Source organism: Ambystoma mexicanum, chromosome 1q (genome assembly GCF_040938575.1).
Source record: "Ambystoma mexicanum isolate Mex_15411 chromosome 1q, UKY_AmexF1_1, whole genome shotgun sequence".
In the NCBI taxonomy this organism is placed as follows: domain Eukaryota; kingdom Metazoa; phylum Chordata; class Amphibia; order Caudata; family Ambystomatidae; genus Ambystoma; species Ambystoma mexicanum.
In genome coordinates, this window is record NC_090922.1 from 265649855 (window position 1) to 265668083 (window position 18229).

General features: G+C 46.4%; 2 protein-coding genes and 1 long non-coding RNA gene across 6 annotated transcripts in view; 1 reads left to right on the top strand and 2 right to left on the bottom strand.

The window, feature by feature from the left end:
• SDR42E1 (short chain dehydrogenase/reductase family 42E, member 1) overlaps nt 1–18229 on the bottom strand; it is a 252431-nt gene that overhangs the window by 188828 nt on the left and 45374 nt on the right. The window lies entirely within an intron of this gene.
• The window catches only part of MOCS3 (molybdenum cofactor synthesis 3), a 95946-nt gene that overhangs the window by 32329 nt on the left and 45388 nt on the right, over nt 1–18229 (bottom strand). The window lies entirely within an intron of this gene.
• Nucleotides 1–18229, top strand: part of LOC138521199 (uncharacterized) — a 63615-nt gene that overhangs the window by 10391 nt on the left and 34995 nt on the right. Inside the window, exons 2-3 of one of the 2 annotated variants that reach the window (XR_011282967.1) lie at nt 391–528; nt 1094–1950. This is a non-coding gene — a long non-coding RNA (uncharacterized lncRNA). Of the gene's footprint in view, nt 1–390; nt 529–1093; nt 1951–18229 lie in introns of those variants that run through there. The other variant, XR_011282969.1, reaches the window with a different exon arrangement.

Genomic DNA, 18229 nt, shown 5'->3' on the forward strand with positions numbered 1-18229 from the left:
CTGAAACAGGTGTTTGTCTTTTAAAGGACACTCACAAAATGACTGCAGCATTTTAGGTACAAGAGCTCTCCAGTTAAGAACGTATTGCCTCTCCAGAACACCCACCTCTAATTTGATTAGTGAGCAGTTTGAAGTAGTTGAAGCCACAATGGGTGAAGTCTTTTAGGAAGTTACCAAGCACCAAGAGATGCTTCACTCATAAATAGGGACACTTCAGGCAGGAACATGTCCATAGCAAACCCACCATAAACGGTATTGGGTACAGACTAGTTTCACAAATACTTGGAGCATACTAAATGTACACCCTTGTTTCCCCTTCTTTTAGGTAATAATTAAAATCATGGCTTTTTAAATGTGCTTTTCTTTGTTTCCGGCAATTCTGTGTATTAGAAAGGATGGGGGAATTTGAGCCATTGGCAATTCCTGGTGAAGTTAATTGTAAATGGCTGATAGAGGGTCTTGATGAAAGTGGAGGAGAAATAAGTGAAGAAAATGATCTCAAAGCCGAAGTGCTTTTCCAATCTGCAGGTAAGCAATGTGTTTTTGTTTTGTTTGTCCATCTATTTGATGTATGCATGAGGAGGGTACATCTGATGTCCCTACGTGGAGGCATTCCCTTTTTTCCCCAATACAGATGATTGCTGCACAGTGCCCAACACTCTTTTACAGAATCTCTCTATCCTCTAGAGTAACTATTAAAAGCATAGATGGCCTACATGATTTCTCTTACGTGTTTGGGCATTTGTAGAGCGCCTTTTACCATTGGTATGACCATCTCAAAGTGCTATGGGTTGAACTCCCTGGGGGACCATAGTCCAGGTCAGAGTATGTGTGCATCTAGACCAAGTTGTGGGTAGCTGCATGGGAAGAGAGGGAAAGCGCCAAGGAGCGCAAGAATAAATAATGAAATCACATGTGCGGGGAGGGAGAGAAACTGCCAAGGAGCACAAGAGTAAGTAAAAATGAAACCAAGCGGACGGATGGGGATCACACTTAAGGGGAGTCACTTACCACAGTTTACAGCTCAAGCAAAAAATCTGTTGTATTGATAGTCACATTTTGAAGTTTTAACTTTCCTTTTTCATAACCACAGTTAAGAAACCATGTATTAGGATACAGAAAACATTTGAAGAAATAATTAAAACCTATTGTGGTGATGCAGAGGGACTAATTCAGGCTTTAATAAGAAAGGCATTGGAGGAAAAGCAGCTACTGGTTGAATCTGACAATCGGGAAGCGCTGGAAAACAAGAATGTTGTGTTGACTAAAAGAAGAAGATGCAGTGGAAAAAACAAAAGAAAGCAAAGAATTATATTTTAAAAAGCTGATGATACTATGTCCCTCGCACTTCTCAGTTCAAAAACAAGCACAATAAGGTCATAAGCAACTTTGGAACATGCCTTCCTTAACTGGTAACTACGAATGTGGATCCTGTACAGTTTGCAACCTCTAAGAAAACTCCAAAAGTGTGTTCAACTACTGAATGGAAAGAACTACCAACTTAAAGACTTCATTAACTGCAACACTAAGTTTGTAGTGTACGGTATCAAATGTACCAGCCAGAAATGATTATATAGCGGCAGTACAATATGCCACCTCAGAATACGGATATTGGAACATTTGAGAACTCTACAAAATAGAGACATCAGATATCAGCTCACAAACCATTTCTTTCAGGAACACGCCAATGAAGACGTAAAGGGCATTACATTCTTTGGTATTCAAAGAGTGGCTAAATTGCCTAGAGGAAACAGAGAAAAGAAACTTCGGGATCTGCCTAACAGACAGTTGTCATAATGGCTTAAATTCGGACAATGAGATGTTTCATTTCCTCTAACTATAATCAGCAAGTAAACCCTAAAGATTCTCATGATGTTTGTGATTCAATTGAACCTTTATTTCTCATATACTTAATTTGCTCATTTGTATCTGTTTTTCTGGCTCTCACTACAATCTTCATATTTTCGGTATATTCCTACCCCTATTAGGATTCTTGCACATAATTTATACACACCAGTTCTTCATTTCACCAATGTTGGATGCACCATAGGGTAGCTTTAAAGTTTACATTTAACTAATTACCTTAATTGTCTCCTGTAACAAATTAACCACAACCTGTACCCCAAGTACACTTGTCCTACAATAAGGATTGCCATGCTGTATACAACATTAGGTAGCTCCACAATATTCATCCTAGCATTCACCTTAACTGTCATCAGCGCACAGCAGTCACCAAACTGTCAACAGTTGACCTTGGGAGCACAATAGTGCTCACTTTATCTTTCGTTTTACTTATCATGGAATATTGCCCTGATGTATATCATGACCATATTATAAACAAAATATTTAAAATCAGGTTCACACAGGATGATTCGCGTTGTGATGATGTCATAGCATTACGTTCGTACGCATGACATCATGCTTTTTCACATATATTAAGCAGCGGTACTGCGTCCAAAACTGTAGCAACATAAGGTTATCATGCCTATTGCTACTAAGCTGCCCTACTTCTACTTAAGGTAAGAATGATTCTTTCACACTCTATCTCATAGTAAAAGTCAAGTTAATGTCCTTACCTGTGGCTCAATGCTTCCCTGTTGCACTACCAACCTTAAATGCTCTTTCTGGCCCTTTTTCTATTTTTAGACAATTTAAGCAACGTTCCACCTTGAAATAACTTGCAACTAGAAGGACCAAAACCTTTCTCAGCACAAGTTGCTGATCGTTGGCCAGCATTGGAGGATAAAACAACAAGAAAGTAAAACACAAATAAAACTATTATTCATATAGCAAATGACATCAAAACCTTCCATTTGATTTAAGAGGGCACAGGCAAAGGTGTTTTCTCAGTTGTCTAGATCTTCCTCCTTCTCCCCCCTCATACTTCTTGCTACTGCACTTACACAATCAGAATGTATCAAGGCCTAGTAGGACCATTACTGTTCTATTTCTCCCTTGTTCCCCCCTCCCTTTTTTTGTCTTGTGGCACCTTGAAACACTATTTGTTGTATAGTCCCCTTAAAAATATTCAATAAAATAAATAAATTAAAGTTGGAGACTCCGCAAAGGAAAGAGGAAGATTTACGGAAGTCGAGGGAAGTTGTAGGTGTATAAGGACAGTGATTGGTCACAAAAGTCACGTGAGGAACATGGACCAATTAAGGACAAACTACAAAATTCACTAAATGTTCAAGGGAATTGTAGTTCTTATATTGTCTGTACTTAATGTTGTGAACTTTTTTATTGGCTACTCGAGAAGTAAAGAGTTGAGTTTAGCATCATCTGATCCTCCGGGTCTCGACATAGAATCTACCTCCCAGCTGCTGCAAAATGTTGGCATGTATGCAGTGGGGCTAGAAATATTTCAGGAGGGAGAAAGTAAAAAATAGAATCCCACATTTTTTATTATAAATGTTGCAATGTGAAGACCGGAAGGTCGTATTATGCTTACTCTTTACTTCACAGACTCGAGCAGCAAACACAAACAATACCTGTTGCTACAAACTCAGTAAGAACTACAATCTTCTTGAATATAGTCTTTGCAGTTTAAACCCTAATGCTCTAAGGCATGTCACGTGACACAGTCCAAACAATTGTGACGCTAAGATCCTATCACCTCACAAGTCCTCCTTCATACTTCCTCTTTCTTTGCTACTCGAGCAACAAAGTACCTTTCTCCTCATTGTTGAATTGTAATGCCTGGTATGCCATAGGAGTTATGCGCGGTGGTGTGCACAGCAAGCGAGACAGTGAGAAGTGCGTTCCTTATTTATTTTTCCTTGCATTTGTGGTCCTATTGTCTTGAGCAGCGCATAGTTGTGGTTGCAGTTGGGTGAGTGGGAAAGCGGCGCAGCGACACGTCTCGGAACTGCTCAACGTAGTTCGAGGTGGCCGCGGCTCAATTTAAGCAGCAGGTAGCCGCATCGCTCTGTCCGTGAGCAGAGTCAGGGTCATTAGGCAGACCCGCTATAACCAAGCACGGCCGGTAATGTAGCAGCCTCTGCTGACCCTCCGGCAACCTTAGTTATTTTCTGTGAGACTACCTGCCGGCAGGAGGGGAACAACGCAGCTCATCCTGCCCACGAGCCGTGTAGAGTGTATTGACAGGCCCAAGTCCAAAAATAACTGAGTGGGAACGCAGTCTATTCGGGCATCACTTTAAGTGCAGAGATTGGAACACCAGTAACAGGCTCGTAGGGGCAAGCCCAAGACTATCTGCAACATAGTAAAACATACAGGCTCACAAACAGCCATATAGATATTGAATGGGTGCAAGCCCAAGATTACCTGCAGCTCGGGTCTCTGCACAGGAATAGGTCCCAAGATTACCTGTTTTTTTTTTTTTTTCTTCTTACACACGGTATACGGCCGTGCTCTCACCAGCCACTAACGCTCTTGTTAGGCATGATGGCCTTAGCAGGTGGACACTCCTCCAGCAGCATTTCGCCCCCAGCGAGCCTTCTGACCCCTACAGCAGGGCCTTCTGACCCCCTATGAGAACCCTACTTAGGCAAGTTTATGAAGAAAGCTATGTGGGCAGGGCTGGGCCTCTGCCAGAAACTGGACTTTAGCCTGAACTGGATCGCAGTATCCCACCCATATGGAAGAGCAAACATCTGCATTGCTTTCACAGCACATGAAGGGTAGGCATGCATCCAACAAAGTGCAGCAGAGATGTCATAGTGACTTGCCCTCCAGGCAAGAGGAAGAATTGTGGGACTTCAGTGATGATGAAAGCTTGCACGTCTCCTTGAGCTCAAACTCACAGCCATGCAAACCCCAAAAGAAACAAATAAAGAGTGGTAAGGGTCACAGGGAAGGTTCCCCTGATGACGCTTTTGACACAGATTTGTTGATCCACCCGGTCCTAAAGTAGCAAACTATTTGAGGAAGCATCTTTGCAACCTTTCATCAAGGAAGCCAGGGCAAAATGAAAGTGGAATGCCCCAGACCTTCATTGCCAGACAGAGAAGCTCAGATACCGCATGTCAACCCTAGCATGCGCACCTTTATGGCCAAGTATACTAAAGACCTCAAGAAAGTTATAGACCGGTCTGGGAGAGAATTACAAGAAAAACCCCTTGACTCGGTCGGGCCGCTAGCGAAAATCCTACAGATGGCAGAAGAAGCCAAGGAGAGCGGCACCAACATAGAACCCTGTTATTAGCAGGAAGGGCCCAAAGAGCAGTTTTCTTATTGGCAGTGCTAACTGCGCGATCACTGCAAAAACACAGGAGATCCATTCTATTCAAAATCGACCCTAAACTCAGAGAATTTGCATCCTCAAAAGCCTCAGTGGTAGCGAACGGGCTACTGTTAAGCAGCGCTTTTATGAAAGACGAGGCAAAATTCATCAGTGCCTTAGCTGCCCTGGATAAGGCGCAGGCGTAATTTCAGAGGATTCGCACCCAGATTTTTTTTGCAGGGGTGGCAGAGGCAGGAACCACTCAGCCAGCCGAGGACGATGACAGAGGCCCTATGTCAGGAACAGTTGGCGAATACAGGAGGCCAAACCCTTTCTTTCCCTCACAAAGGAGGGGCGGCGGTAGTGGCTGGAGAAGGGCTGGCAGACCACAGGTTGCCAACGCAGGTAAGAATTCTGCATGCACACAGTGGAAAAAAGCGAGCAAACCATTCCCATGCTAGGCGGGAGGCTAGCAGCGAATTTAGGGAACTGGCAAGAAATTACTGCATACTCTTGGGTGCTGGAAACAGTACAGGGCTTTCAGTTCGAATTTTCCCAAGAGCTCATACAACAGAGACCGCCGAACCTGTTCATCATGTCAGAAGAGGAGCAAGAGTTAATGTACAAAGTGTTCTCGGAGCTTCTAAGAAAGAGTGATAAGCCTGGTCGATCAGGGGGGTGTACCTGAACGACTTAGCTCTCATGGCGCAGGATCCAAGTCGCTTCAGGAGCAAGTGTCTCTGGTGACAGGACTCTAGAGGATTTGGGATTTCTCGTGAACTGGGTGAAGCCCGAGAACAGACCAGCATAGAGAATAGAATTTATGTGGTTTGTAATAGACTCAGTGTGATAGACGCTAAGTCTACCCCTACAGAAGGTCAATGACATAAAAAAGGAGATCAAGTCGGCCTTGGCCAAGGACCCGATATCCATAAGGGAACTAGCCTCCTCCAACCAAGCAAACTTCCCAGGACCACTGCATTTCCGTGACCTCCAGCGCCTGATATTCTGCATCTCAGACGAGGTCTGTCTTACGAACACAGAGGGCCGATGTCACATGAAGAGAGGACAGAGTTGTCCTGGTGGTCCCAGCACATTGAAGCGTGGAATAGGAGGGCATCTTCGGGTCTTCCCCAGATCTGGTGATGGGGTTGGATGCCAATCGCAGGGCCTAGGGTGCCTGTTGCAGAAAACTCTTGACCAGAGGGCGCTGGTCACCGGAGGAATCCAAGCTCCACATCGACTGTCTAGAGCTCTTAGCGGGCTCCTTTGCGATCAAATGTCTTACCCAAAACTGGTTGCAATGCTGTATTCTACTGAAGATGGACAACGTCTCAGCAGTGCGGTACATCAACTGTCTGGGAGGGCCGAAGTCCAGGTTGCTAATGGAGCTGGCCAAGGACTTCTGTATGGGGAAGGGCCTGAGTGTCACTGCAGAATATCTTCCCACACTGGCAGACTGGAACTCCCAGGCACCTCAGGCACTACAGCAACTGGTAGTAGAACAGCTCAGTGTTCCTCATGCTGATGCAGATGAGGGCCCTGTGAGATGGATCTTTTTGCATCCAGGCTAAATCGCCAGCTGGGAAGATTTTTCAGCTGGAGGCCGGACCCAGAAGCAGTGGCCACAGAAGCTTTCCTGCAACAACGGGTGCCTTGCAAGAACTAATCATTTCCACCATTCGCAATGATCACAAAGGCATTGATGTACCCAAGACTCCAGCAAGAAAAGCTGATTCTAATGATTCCAGCCTGGAAAAGCCAGGTTTGCTTCAGAGATCTGCTGCAACCATCTGGCGACACGTCAGTTCTGCTTCCGAACAGGGTAGACATCCTGTTGGACTTGACAACTCCCTCACCTCCCTGGTCCTTCAAGGAACACTAACACTGGTAGCATGGATGATTTCAGGAGTGCCTGGAGAAAGCCACAGCTTTCAGGAGAGGCTGAACACTTTATAAGAGAGTCCTGGGCCCCTAAGGCAACTAAATCCTACAGAACGGCTCTGAGTAAATGGCACAGTTGGTGTATTTCTAGGAATGTGCAATGCACTACTGTGGATCTAATCCACGTAGTGAATTACCTAGCAGGATAGGCCATGCAAGGCAAGGCTTACAGAATGGTGAATACGTTCCGATTGGCCATTTTGGCAGGTTATTAATGGCTTCGGGACACACCGATCGGCGAGCACACCCTAATTGCTAGGCTACTCAAGGGTGTGTGAGCTATCCAGCTGCTGACACCCAAGTATTCACGACTGTGGGGCGTGAATGAGGCCCTCTGGCTTTTCGTATGCTGGCCAGACAAATATGAGTTGACTTGAAAGGTTCTTTCAGCTAAGTTGGCAACGCTTTTATGCTTGTTACCCTGTAAAAGGGTTATGTTCCACATCCGGATAAGAACTACAACGCTGATTAAATGGCTACCTTTCCCTCCTTCCTCGATCAGCCTAAACTCTGTCCAGTCAGGTGTCTGAAAGCATAAAGAAGGAAGAACTGTGCATCTCAGACCCGCAGAAGAAAGCAAGTGTTTATTGCTCTTTGGAAACCCTTTACGGTGGTGTCCACAGCCACCTTAGCAAGGTTGGTTAAGTGGGCCATGCAGCAGACCGGCATAGATGCATCTTGCTGTGGGGCACATTCTGTGTGCGAAGCTATAGCTTCTAGTCTTTCCCAGCAGAGCCTGCCTGCAAGACATTCTTAAGGCCACAGACTGGTTGAACAAGTCTACCTTTAAATTTTTTTAATTTTCAGCCAATCGACCACGTAGCCTCGTTGGTGGTATGTACATTTTGAACAAGCATAATACGAGCCTGTGGTCTTGAAATAGAATCCAGATTTCCCATACTATTATTCAGGAAAGTCAGGATTCTGTTAAAGACACAGAGATGAAGTATTTTCCCACCCATGCAATCATTTCGAATTAGACAGAGAGTGCGCTGCGAGGCAAGACGTGAGAGTGTGAAAGCAAAGCGCTAGAGGCCGTCCAGGGTAGGAGCGCGGCGTGAATATGTTTACGATTGGCCACCGAGAGAATTAATATGAGCATGGTTTGTGTTTGTGGCCTGTCATTCCAGGTACGGATGCCAAGCCACCGTGCTGAGAGGTCTATTGCGTATCGGTAAGCTACAAGGAGACAGCAAAAGAAAGAGTAAGTAGGACTTGTGAAGTGATGGGACCTTAGCGTCATGATTGATGGACTGTGGCATGTGACATGCCTTGCAGCAAAGATACCACATTCTAGAAAATTGTAGTTCTTATTGAGTTTGTGGTAAAAGTTGTTTGTGTTTGCTGATCGAGTTTGTGAAATAAAGAGTATGCATAATACTTTGCCTGCACATCTTTAATAGTCATGACTTTCCTGAATGATAGTATGGAAAATCTTGAGTCTATGGCCTAAATCAGGAGGGTTGGCATATACGACATGTATTCATTCAGTGTAAAGGATAAAGCATAGATCCACTGGACTGCGTGAAGGTAGGCTGCAGACCGATCCGCCAGGTGCCTAGTAAACTATTGTTGCCTTTCCATGTAGGATATCAATGTCAAGATTACTGTTGCTTGTCATTCCCGTAGATCCATTGCGATATACTGTAGTCCTTGCTGGAAGACCAACCTTTTTTCTATGTTGTGCGAGGAGCCGAGAACGAGATGCGGACCCAGGGATTCATTGATTTGGTCAAAGACTTTTCTTAAAATGAAAGCGTGATGGGAAATTCCTCTCTATCCCTGCTCTAAGAGGTATTTCCCTATCTAAAACCAAAACTAAGGGTCTGTCAAATGTCAGAATACCCAAAACAAAAATGTCCTGTGTCCAAGGTACTATTCTGGCCCTCACATTCTAAAAATGTATTCTAAGGTGAAAAGGGAGAATGTCTTTGGCCTTGAATGGTGTATAAATGTTCATAAAGGAAATGTGTAACTCCAACACAAAAGTTCTACAAGGGCAGGGTTCTTTCTTCCAGAGGGTGGATATTCTCCCCTGGATTTCACTCTACCCTGTTTTATTCGTTCAAAGAATATCTGTTCCTTAGGTTTCTCTGGATCAGCACTGCAATTGGTATACAAAACAAATTTGCTGTAAGTATGTTTCTTTTTAGGATACCTGGTGTCCTTTCCTGCCACATTTTCTCTCCTCTTGGGCATATTTTAACACAGCCTTTTGCCATTCCTGCTGTATTCTTACCAGGACCTCCTTTGCTGGTGTATTTTTCACACTGTTCAACTTGACTTTGCCTGGTATGCTTCCTTACCAGGACTTTCTTCTAGGAATACTTCTGCATCTTGCACTCTCCTGGTATACTCTCCTGCCAGGACTTTTCTCTTGTGACTTGACTCTGCCTGGTACACTATCCTGCCAGGGCTTTTCTTACAGGTGTGCGATATAGACTGACAAACTTGACAGTCTCTTAAAGTTCCTTCATTCTGTCTTCTAAAGTAATATTTGGTTAAGCGTTCTCTCTCATACACTTTATTAAATATTATTTGCTTTCGGGAAGATTCCCAACATGACCCGGTGTCCCCGCTCCTTTCAGGTGGACATGCCGACTCTTGACGTCTTTAGGCTTTCCTGTAGCAAGCCTCCAGCTCTGCGGCATCTCGCTCCTTCTCTCCATGCAGCATCTGTGCCTCTAGCGGCTCCCGCTCTTCGGTTCAGCGTCTCTCTAGGCTCAGGTGATGAGGAGGCTGTTTCTGGCACATGCAAATGCTCTGAAGCTTCCTGTCTGCTTCTGGCATCCTCACAGCTGGTCGTTCTTTCCAGTCTGCTCCTCTCAGATCCCTTGGTGAGCCAGTTTACTCAGAAGACCTCCCACCAGTGCTGCAGTGCCTCGGTCAACACACATAGGACTAAAGTTCTCCAGCCAGCGTCTCTCTGTCAACTGGTGTGTCGGTTTAAATCTCTCAGCAACTTGCCTTTCCTTACAACACCTAGAGCGCAGCTTATGCTCATTGGTCCTCACTACTATGCATGTTCTCCTCATCCCAGTACTTTCTCATTTAGGAAAAGGTAAGTCATTTCCTGACAACATGTATAGAAAGTCTGGAAAAGTAGTTTGTGAAGGTAAGTCAGGATTTGGTGACTTGTGTACAAAGTATCGGGATGTGTTTTTGTAATCTTCCTAGGTGGGTGAGGAGAGATATGAGCATATGCCATTAAGACATGGAAGTGGATGGTGTATCCACAAAAGAGCAACGGGGGAACCATGTCTAATCTGGCAAGTCACCCTTCCATGAAAGTAGTCTTCCCCCCTCTGTGATCCTCCAGCAAATGGCCACCCCCCGGGTTCAGATCAGAGGGAGTCTGCGCCCCCCTCCCATGGATTTAGTGATGACATTGCCAGATTCATTTCATCACATTTCCTATTGTTAAAACCGTGATTTAGTCCTCTCTGTTAACTGTGGAATTCATGTGACCTCTGTGAGAAACCGGAGGGTATTCTCCCAAGTAGATCCTGTGAATCCATTATTCAGGTGGCCAGGGACAAACCTGTCCTCTCAGATCCCAACCCTAGGGGTAGATGAGCGAGGGAGGATCACCTGGGTAGAGAACCCAGGATTATGCTCAGGGGAATGCCCCAAGGGATACGCAGTATTATACTGAGGAAGAAGGTGAGGGGGACGAAGTCCATGAAGCTTTTTTGGTTATTCCATTTCTACCTCCCTTCCACCTAAAGCTCCCTTAATTAAATCCAATCACCCCTACACCTCTGGTAAATCAACTAGGAGTGCAAACACTTTTACACTTTCCCAGGATCCTTGTTTTCCTGGTTTCCACTGTTAGGAAAGATTTCATATTTGAATGTAATTTTCCCTCCATGTGTGAACCCCCAAACTATTTGCTGCTGTTTTACACCCTGATCTAAACTTTGCCAGAGAAGCACAGCCCTCAGCTGCACTCCTCTGGGCTTTCGCTCAATTCTTATGGGGAAACTGACATGCCCGTAAAACAGTCAGTACTGGGAGACTTAATTTCCCTTAGTCGTTTTCTTATGTTGCAGCTTTTGTGCAACATGTAACAAAGAGTGCAATGTAACTTACTTTACCGCACTCTTGGGTCTCTAGTCATTTCAAAGGCCCTAGAAACTCTCGCTGGACTTATCATGAACTGTGCAGGTGTGTCACGGACAGGACTGGTGGCAGCTATCATTTATCTTATGTTTTGAACCTTTTTTTGCCATGTTATCCGTGCTTACCGCGTGTGGCACGAATAGGTGGCCTGGCTCCAAAATGGCCATGCCACGCGGTTCTTTGTCCTGTCTGTTCGCCATCTTGCCCATTCATCTTTCCCAGGTCGAGCTGACCCGGGTCAGTCCTTATTTGGTCATGCACATTCCCACAAAACCCAAAGCTTTCGCAGGCTTCTGCATGCCTTGGGTGTGTGCCTCCAGGATGTGGGCTGGGATGTCTGTTCCCAAGACACATCCTGGGTGCCAGAGAGTCTAGAGTGTACTGAATGCATGGGACCACCGTGGTTCGTGATTGGTCCACGTATGGAGTGAGTGTTTGTGAGCAGATCTCCCATTGGGTCCTCTCCATTTTGGGGCGAAGGGAACTTTGGATAAGAGGAGGCTGAAAAAACCACTACCATGTTGATCTCCTGAGTTCACACTGAACAAGGTATAAGGAGCCAAGTATCCTGCAACAAGAAGCCGAGTTGAGGAACCGCTGGTGATCCGCTGGAAGGTTTGGCACCCTGAGCCTGCTGTCATCCTGCGAGACCCCTCTGCATCTGATCGTCCTAGAAGGTCTGCGAAGGCGCTTCGACCCATTGGAATTGGGGAACCAACTATTCTCGGCACCTTCATCAAACCCTGCAAGTAAGCCTCTTCGGAAGTGTCCCTGGGCCAACCAGTGGGCTGACCAGCTTATGCAGGACGCTTTGCTCTGTCACCGCTGCCGTTTCGGGGAAGCCCTTGAAACTTGGTTTACTGCTTGCTCTGTGTCCACGGCCCCCTCACACCGAATTTCGTACACTTGGCATTCCTAGGTCTGAAGTGAGACGAGTGCGCCCGGACCAGAGTAAACGCGGTTGCCGTGTTGCCCTGCTGTGGTAACGACCTGTACATGTTCGCTGCATTTGTGACCCCCTCGACCCTGCTACTGCGGAATCTACACGGTGTCGAGACGTCCTGCTTGTCGCATCCAAACTTGCCAGCAAGGTGTACTGAACTGGCGAAGTCTGGGTCTGCCTGAGTCGGGGACCGGTGAGTAGTCCATACCCCAACCGGTGGCCCCTCGTGCAGGAGCCCATTTTCTTTTCTACCGCGGTTGCGAAATAGCGACTCTATCCCGCACTCTCAACCTGCCTCCGCCCGCAATTGGAGGTCTTGCTTGAGTAGTGGGGACTTGTTCTTCATCGCTTCATTCACCTTCCTGAACTGTCAGAGACCCTTGAAGAGACCCCCATTTTATCCATTGGCACAAGTGCGTGCAGGTACTATTGAGCAAAAGGCTCCTCTCTTCGTAGGACTTGGACTGCCTCCTAGTTAGGTGTATTTCTGATGTCGAACTGGGTCTAACGATTACTTGCACTGCCTGTTTTCCTCCCCTTCTAGGTGGTCTACATATTCCGTGCTCCTAACTCCTTAGACCCCTCGGTCTTGTATATATATGTATTGTATCGATTGTGATGTGTTGGTTTACTTTAGTATTATTGTGATTCTTACCTATGGTCGATGTTACAAAGTCCTTGTAATTAATGTGTCTATATTTTTAATATAACACCTGTCCAGAGTAATTTGTAAGTGTCCTTGCTTTGTGTGCTCATTGAGGTCTTTCAGTAACCCTCACCCCTCTTGAGACTTGGTCTTGACCGCCGCCATCACTACCCTGATTGGTCTGGCTTGTCCAGAGGTTACCCTGTTCCAAGAAACTAGGCTGGCCTTCTGAACCTCTGCCCCTCCAGGTCAGAGTTCAGAAATCCATCTTAACAAATTGGTGTACAGCGGTGGGATAGGCCTGAAGGTATCCAGTGTTGCATACGAGTGAAGGCATTTCGAGTTATTTCTAACAGGACACATAGTGAACTGTCGTAGTATAACTTTTTAAAGGCCATAGTCCTATCTAACAGTATGGAAACAAGTACCTTGTTAACTTTAAATGCTTTGAAATCCGAAACATTGAAAAAGATGTGTGCTGTCTCCTCGCAGGGCACAAAAATGGAAATGATCCAAAGAATCATGGCCTGGAAAGAAGCGCTGCTTAGTGCTATAGCTTCAGAGGACAGTGCAGAAGGAGGTGGGGCTGCTCTCACTGGTAGAACTGATAGTTCTGCCGTTGCACTGGTCCACAGTAACCATGAAGACATGGAGGATGTAATGTCTAATGTTTCCTCTGCCAGTGCTGATAGGGAGGCCACACTTGAATTCAAGAAGTAAGAACTGCTGTTTAGGCAGAAGGAGCTTGAGTTCAATTTGGCCAAAGTAAAAATAGAGCAGGCAGAAAAACAGAAAGACAGGGATCACCAGTTGGAACTGGCCAAGCTTCAAGTTGCCAATGGATCCAAGGGTCCTGCACATGGGTCTGGGGCCTCCTCTCATCCAAGGTTTCCAAAAGATCTGCTCAGTGTGTATGAGGAAAGGAATGACATTATGGACTGGCTGAATACACGAGTATGCATGTGAAGTTCAACAAGTTGACAATGCTGATAAAATTGCCTGGTTACTTAGCAGACTGCCCCATTCTGGCTGCAGTGCCATTATGGAAATATCAAAAGCCGAGAGAGCAGATTTTGCAATGTTGAGGCAAACTCGCATCTTAAAGTTTAGAAAGACTCCTGCCCAATACTTAAAAAGATTCAGAGAGTATAAGAAAAAAGAAGGTGGTACTTGGGTATCTTGTGTAACTGAATCCTTAAAAAACTTGACTGGCTTGGTCGAAGGTTATAAGGTTCCTACCTTTGAAGGTATGATAAGTCTTTTCATGCTGGAACATATTTTTGCATCTTCTTCCCCTGAGCTTAAGCAGCATTTGGCAGATTCAAAGGAGATAGATCCTAAGAAGCTTGCCATTGCCATTGCAGCAGATTTATGAGTGTCACACCGAGTGTCCCATAAGGACAAGACTCATCCTGGTAAGCAGGAGGAAGGGAAAAAGTCCAAAGATAAGGAGGGTGGGGAAACTGATAAATCTTCTTCCCAAAAGGGCCACAAAAAGAAAAATAATGGTAAGACACAAGAGAACTCACAGGGTAGTGGAGGTCAGCCTCTGAAACAGATCTCTGGTTATAATAAGCCTCCCTATGTGAACAGACCCAATGGATCTTGTTTTGCTTGTGGAGCAACTGACCACGTGAAGGGGGATCCCAGATGTAAGGTCAAAACCTTGGGGGTCCACTCTGCTAATCTGGCCTTCTCCTGCTATGAGGAAGAAGAGATTACCGGAGAATCCTTCTCCTCTGACTCCTTCCCCAGTGGGATAGAAGCTGAGGTAGTTTTAGTTTCCCTGGGTTCCTGGGAGCCTAAAGTCTCAGAGGCTTATGCTAGGATTCCAGATAACACCAATCACTACTTTAAGGACAGTGTGCTGATCATTGGAGTAGATACTCCAGCTCTTAGGGATAGTGGGTGCAGTCGAACTGTAGTGGATTCTACCTTGGTAGACCCAGAGGAAGTTGCCAGAGCTACTCTGATGCCCACTAAGTTGGCTGACGGCCCACCTCTCATGTTCCCAGTAATACCTGTAAATCTTACTATCAGTGGTACAGCAGTCAGGATTCCAGTGAGCATTCAGAAGAGTGTCCCAGGAAAGGTCTTGTTGGGCAATGATCTCAGAGCTTTAGGGCTTGTGGGAGATACTGCCGACAGACCCTGCACAAGGTCTCAAACGAGGGCAGCACTGGCCAAGACCAATGCCCTGCCCCAGCCAAAGGGGAAACCCAAGGCTAAAGGAGTCAGAAAACCAAAAAGAGGGAAAGAAAATATTCCCCCTAACTCGCCTACCACTGAGGTGGAGGTAGTTGGTCAATCACACGGACCTGACGAGGCGGTGGTGATGCCTGAAGTGTTTGACCCCAATGACCATCCTGAACTAAACGATTTGTTAGTAGAAGGTGGTCCTGACAGGGAAGAATTGAGTAAAGGCCAACGTGAGTGCCCATCTCTGGAAGGCCTAAGGAGACAGGCCTGCTCCCAGCTTGAGGGTGAACCTCCTGCGAAGCATCAGATTTATTGGGAAGGTGGGCTCCTGTATAGTGAGCCTACAGAGTCTACAGAAGGAAACCATAGGAGGTCGGTGGTTCCCCTTGCTGTAAGACCCTTCCTCCTGCAGCTGGCGCATGAAGTGCCTCTTGCTGGTCACCTTGGTATTAAGAAGACCAAGCAAAGGTTATCCATGCACTTCTACTGGCCCAAGATGGGGGTGCAGGTAGAAAGTCACTGCAGGAGTTGTGCCTCCTGCCAATTATCGGGTAAGAGTGCTTCAACAAGCCAAGCTCCATTGGTACCACTCCCAGTTGTGCTAGTACCATTTGAGAGGGTAGGGATCGACATTGTTGGCCCCCAAACATCCTCAGGCAATAGGTTTATCCTGGTGCTGGTCGACCATGCCACCAGGTATCCTGAGGCCATCCCATTGAAAACTGTGACTGCCAAGTCAGTTGCAAAAGCTTTACTTGGCATGTTTACTAGGGTTGGCTTCCCTAAAGAAGTTGTGTCTGACAGAGGCAGCAACTTTATGTCTAAGTATATGCAGGCTATGTGGAAAGAATGTGGGGTCACCTATACGTTTTCTTCCGCATACCACCCCAGACCAATGGTCTGTTGGAACGGTTTAACAGGACCTTGAAAAGTATGTGGGGCTCTGGAAGAACCTCAAAGAAGAAAATGGGATCTTCTTTTACCATGCTTACTGTTTGCCTACAGAGAGGTACCACAAGAGGGTGTTGGCTTCAGCCCCTTTGAACTTCTGTTTGGTCACCCTGTGCGGGGACCGTTAGCCATAGTCAAGGAGGAATGGGAGATGCCCACTCCCCTTATCACTACCAACGTAGTAGACTATGTGTTAGGGCTCAGAAAAAGGATTGTACTCCTGATGGGTCTGGCTAGTGATTAGTTGAAGGCAGGACAAGTTCTGTTGAAACATTGGTATGACCAGAAAGCTTCCCTCATCAACTTTACACCTAGTCAGCAAGTCCTGATCATGAATCCCATAAGGCCTAGAGCTTTACAGGATAAGTGGTCCGGCCCTTACACAGTGGGGGAGCCCCTGGGTGAAGTCAACTATTTAGTGGACCTTGGAAGGCCTGGACAGGCTCCAAAAGTGTTCCATGTAAATAGGCTGAAGGCTTTCATTCCAAGAGATGAAATCGCAGCACTGCTATTGGCTTCAGATGTTGAGGAAGAGGAGTCTGAACCTCTCCCTGACCTTTTTCAAAGCAGTCCTTCAGATAGCTCCTTTGAGGGTGTATGAGTGGCCCCTCATCTGACTTCTGATCAGCAGGCTGAGGTGAAAAGTTTGCTTAGGCAATTTTCCCCCGTTTTCACAGTCCCCTGGTTTGACACATTGGTGCAAACATAACATAGACACAGGAGACAGTGTACCTACCAAAATAGGGGATACAGAATGTCAGACAAAGTAGGTTTTACATTAAGACAGAGGTCAACAAAATGTTGGTTCTTGGGGTGATTGAACCCTCTAGTAGTCCTTGGTCCAACCCTGTGGTTTTGGTTCCAAAAGCAGGTACATCCGAATTGAGGTTGTGTGGATTACAGGGCTCTGAATGCTGTCACCAAGACAGATGCACACCCCTTGCCTCGAACAGATGAGCTGGTGGATACCTTGGGTGCCTCCAATACCTCAGCACGTTTGACCTCACTGCAGGCTATTGGGAAATAGCCCTTGCAGAACATGCCAAGGAGAAGACAGTGTTCACAACTCCAGAGGGTCTTTACCAGTTCAGGGTAATGCCTTTTGGGTTGAAGAATGCACCTGCCACTTTCCAGAGGCGTGTGAAGCATGTGTTGAATGGGTTGGATGAATTCTGTCTTGCATAGATGGATGATATAGCAGTTTTCAGTGCCACCTGGGAAGACCATGTGAAACACCTTGGGATTGTGTTACAGGCTCTTCAGAAAGCCCACTTGACCATAAAGACCAGTAAATGCAGGATTGGACCAGGCTCAGTGGTTTACCTTGGACATGAAGTAGGTGGATGGAGGATACAGCCTCTACCCAGTAAAGTACATGCAGTACAAGACTGGCCTACTGTCACGATGCCCGCTCCCGGGGAGCCCGCTCAGGCCCTGCATCCCCGAAAGCGGACATCAAGTCCCCGGGGAAGGTCCCAGCAACCTCTTATAGGGGCCCTTTGGACAGCGTCCTGGCGCTTATGGCGCCAGGCTCATAGAAAACGTCAGTCCTGGCGCCATAGGCGCCAGGCTCATTATGAAAGTGTTTGGGTGCACTTACCTGATGCAGACCATGCTGCAGAACCCCGGCCTCCTTGAGGCATGGCCAAAAGGAACTACTTTACCTGTGGGACTCATTTACCGGGGAAGGATACATACCTGATTGGAGGAAGGACACATTCTGGGAACTTCTTCCAAGGCTATTTAAACCACACCCGATCAGCCACACGTGCTTCGCGTTGTTCTGCATCTAGCAGCTGGACGCTCACCGTGTCTGCTCCTGCATCTTGACTTCTGCCACACCTGCCAGCATCCTGAATCACCTGCAAAGGAAGGGAACAAGAGAACAGAAGAAGGAAAAGGCCTCATCTGCTAAATCTGCATCCCAGAGACTTTTCGCCGACAATCCTGAAAAGGAAGACATTTATTTTTAAAAGCACATCGCATCGATCGCTGCAGCGCCGCATTCTACTCACCTTTACAGGGCGCCTCCATGTTCAGCAGCGACCATCTGGATTCGCAGTCGCGCCCCAGCGCCCAGGGAGAAAAACACCAGAACAAAAGGTGAGAGAGAGAAGGGAATAAGGAAAGCTAAATCTCCATGTTAAGACTTACCTGTTGATTCATTCCCTCTTCATTTCGGGTCCGCGCCGCATCCTGGCATTTCCGGACCCCGGCCCCTAAGGGGAAAAAGACATCA